We start from the raw sequence: 4,132 nt of genomic DNA, 5'->3' as shown, positions 1-4,132 counted from the left end.
TATGTGTCTGGCTTTGATAGAGTAATGCTGACCTCATAAAGTGAGTAGAGAAGTGTTCTTTCCTCTTTTATTTTTTTGGGGAAAAAAAGTGTGTAGAATTGGGCTAGTTCTACTTTAAATGTTTGGTAGACTACTTTTTTTCTTAAAGCGGATTCTCTAAGCTTCAGGCCCCACAAAACCTAGACTCAGTCCTGTTTGGGGCTTTGAGGATGAGTTGCTGTACACGATCGGAGATTTCAAAATGCTGCTTCTGAGGGTGTCATAAGAAGCAGCAGGGGCCTGTAGGTCCAGACAGGTGAAATTATTCAGCCTCCTGCTTTTGCAGAAATCACTCATTTCCCTTAGATTTAGGCAGAGCTATAGCTGACTCCCAATGGGGTAACACGATTTGGGCAAGACCTCTGATCCGCCTGAACCATGATTGACTGTGTGACTTTGGGGAAATCACTCATCCTCTCTGAGTCTCAGATGAACCAAAGGGAAAAAGATGAAAAATGTGTCTCCTTCACAGTGCTGCTGTAAAAGTGAAAATGTGCTCAAAAAACTATAGAGAGTTCTCCTGGAGGTATAAGGAGCTTTAAACAGTTCCATGGTTTACAAAGTAAGGGGAGGAGATAGACTTGGAAGGAGAATAGAGTGGACCGAAGGAAAGACAGGAGGAAAGCCCCTTTGGTGGGGGGGCAGTAATAGTTGCCATCCTCGGCTTCTGGTCTTCCATCTGTTTTCACAGGCATTACCTCATTTGAGCCCCGAGACCCTCTAAGGGGACATGATGGCATGCATTTATTTGTTCAACATGTCCTAGGGTCCTACTCTGGGCCAGGCATTGTATAGATGAGGACACTGAGGCTCCATGAGGGTAGGAGATGTCCCCCAAGGCAACACAGCCAGTGACAGAACTGGAAGAGAGCCCAGGTGTTGGGGGCAAACAGTGATTTTCCACTGTAGTGAGGGGAGCAAGTTGGACTAAGTTTAAAAGAGAAGAGACAACTGGTCTACCTCTGAGGGGGTGTGTGGGTAGGAATTGAGAAGCACTGGCCCCAAAGCAGACTGCTGGGCTTGAAGCCCTCCTCAACCCCTTACTTAGCTGGGTAAACTGAAGCACATTTCTTAACCTCAGTGCTTCAGTTTACCATCTGTTGAAGTGAGGGTAATAGTGCATCTACCTCATACATTTGTTGGAAGGGTTAAATGAGCTAATAAGTACAAAATGCTCAGAACAGTACCTGGTACTTATGAGTGCCACATAAACACTGGGTATTATTTGTAAAGATGCTAGGCCATCCTTAAGGCTCTAAGAAGCCACAGAAGGATGGAGTTAACAAAAGGTAGGCAGGAGCTTAGAGATCCTCCCGTCTGCCCTCTGTTTTGGATGAATACAGCAGGCCCGGCCTCGGGGGTGACTTGCCCAAGGTCGTGCAGCCCTGAAACCATAGGCCAGGCCCAGCTTTCCCAAGTCCTCACTCCGTGAGGACACGCTGTACGCCTGCTTTTAGATCCGTGCGTTTCATGATTCTTAGGCGAGAGTGGTGTGACAGGAGGCTACACAAAATCCAGGCGGAAGCAAATCAGGAGGAGGAGAGTTGCATGTCTTCTCTCCCGCACTACCTTCCTAGGGGAGGTGAGCTTTCTGGAACCTGCCAGGGAAGGGGAGAAGGTAAGGGAGCAGCAGCCCACACCGTGTGTCGCCTGCAGATGCCGTGCTTTCCCGTGGGGACTCGTCACATCTGGGCCTGCCCCTCGGCCTCGCCTGCTGCCCCCTGCACCCCAACGCTGCCGCATAGGAAGGCGCAGGCCTTAGGGGGCCGCTGGCCGGGGATGAGATCACTGCGCGCGGAGCAGCCTTCCTGCGTGGCTTAGGGTCTGGCGCCACCTTGTGGCCACGGGCCAAGGCTGTCTTTGCACAGGGGCTGAAGGCTTAGCAAGAGGCTGCTGGCTGGGCGGCCCCAGCGGTCACCTAGACCCACTCTGGACTTTACAAGGTCTACTGGGAACCCAAGGACTTAAGGGTAGAAGAGATGGGCGCAGGAGCCAGAGGGGGTGGAATAGGTAGAAGGCCCTTGGTTGGGAATGTTGAACTGGACTCTGATTTAGCTCCTACCCCACGGTGGGTGGCTGTGTGAGCTGGTGTCCCTGGGAGGCGTGACTTCCAGTTTTGGTCTCGGACTTGATCCCGGTGCACTCTGGGCTCCTAGCATCTGTTTGCTTATCGGTGGGGAGAAGCTCTGGCTTTGCCCACTCCCACCCTCATCTACTCCCATATTTGGGGATGTTCTCACAGAGGAAATGCAGGCTTGGTTTCTCTGGCAGATATTATGGTTGAACCAGCATTTCTGGGCTTGTTGTCTTCCACTGCACTGGCCATGATGGGCAAAAGGGGCTTGTGGCTTGGGGAACATGGGGGTGGAGGGGCAGATCAAGTTGCTCCCTCTGCCCTGGTAGGGCAGACCTAGGTGAATCTGAGTGTCGCTGTTACCTTGGCCTGGGACCTGGAAGCATAGGCTTGGCTCTGCTACATAATCATTCCTCCACCTTGAGCCACCTTCTGAGTCTAGGAGAGGTAGAGGCTGTGGTCTGAGTGTACCCCTGAGAGAATATAGATTTGTGGTCTGGCCCCTGTGGGAGTCTGTGGCCCACAGTATTGTGTGTTGCAGGTGCCACATCTGGGCAGAGCGGAGTTTTGGAGCACAGAGACCACATCTGACCTGGGAGACCCATGGCACCAAGGCTCCGCCGGCCACAGGGCGGTTCTGGGAGCTGGTGTGGAGCCTCTGGACCCGAAGCCCTGCTTCATCACCTCCACCCGTGCACCCTTGCCCCCCACTGCTCTGCCTCCCGGGCCATCATCCGATCTGATTAATCTGACCCTCCCCTCTGCCCTAGATTCAGAGTCTGACTTCCCAGCGCCTCCCAACTACTTGTGACCACATGTCCTTCGGGCCGGCCTCCCACCCAGGCTCTTCCTACCGCCACTTCGTCTAGCCGGTCTTCTCTTTCAGGCCCCAAATTCTGATGTAGCTTCCCTCTCCTTTGTCTCTTTCTCTTTCCATTCTCTCCTGCAGAGCTCTCTCTGTCTCTCTGTCTCTTCTCTCTGTGTGTCTGTCTCTGTCTCCCTCTCTGTCTCTCCATCTCTGTTTCTCTCTCTGTCTCTCTGTCTCACTGTCCCTGTCTCCGACTTTGTCTGTCTCTTTCTTTCTCTCTGTGCCTCTGTCTTTCTGTTTCTGTCTCTCCCTATCTCTCTGTCTCTCTGTCTCCGTGTCTCTCTGTCTCTGTCTCTGTGTGTCTCTCTGTCTCTGTCTCTGTGTGTCTCTCTGTCTCTGTCTCTCCCTGTGTCTCTCTGTCTCTGTCTCTCTGTCTCTGTCTCTGTTTGTCTCTGTGTCTCTGTCTCTGTCTCTCTGTGTCTCTCTGTCTCTGTCTCTCTGTGTCTCTGTCTCTGTGTGTCTGTCTCTGTCTCTGTGTCTCTCTGTCTCTGTCTCTCTCTGTGTCTCTCTGTCTCTGTCTCTCCCTGTGTCTCTCTGTGTCTCTTTGTGTGTCTCTCTGTCTCTGTTTCTCTGTCTCTCTCTGTCTCTGTCTCTCAGTGACCCCATAGCTTTACGGGTCAGGTACAACAACCTCCCTGCCTCTTTCCTAGCCCCTCCGCTGGTCCTTTGATTTTGGGAACTACAGATGGAGGCCCAGAGAGAGGCAATGACTCATGGGAAGTGGCGCAGCCAGTAAATGACAGAACCTGGAACGGAACAGAATTCAGGGCCCTGTTTCGCTTCAGAGCTTCAGTTTCCCCACGTGTTAAATGATGACAACCAGACCTGCCCCACAAGGCACGGCAGGGCCTCCGGGAGATGCCCGGCCTGCAGTGCCTGGCGAGGCTGGCGTCCCCGGCCTCTCCACCCTGGCCCCGACACCGTCCCCGCTGCGGTGCCTCCCTCCCCTCAGTTTTCTGCAGGGTTGTTCTCTGCTCACTCCAGGGAGTGTATGTGCAGAAAATAAGGTGTCCATCCCAGCCCCCCGGGTGGGTCTTTTCAGAGATCCAGTCCCTTAAATGCTCTTAGGAATCTAGAGAAGCAGCCGTCAGGTGTTCGTCAGGTGTCGGATGGGCTCATTGTCACCAGCACGTGTGGTTCAGGTCCCACCG

The sequence above is a fragment of the Balaenoptera physalus genome, assembly GCF_965194825.1.
Source record: "Balaenoptera physalus genome assembly, chromosome: 7".
Classification (NCBI taxonomy): Eukaryota; Metazoa; Chordata; class Mammalia; order Artiodactyla; family Balaenopteridae; genus Balaenoptera; species Balaenoptera physalus.
The sequence above is the reverse complement of the archived record's forward strand: the minus strand, read 5'-3'. Positions refer to the sequence as shown.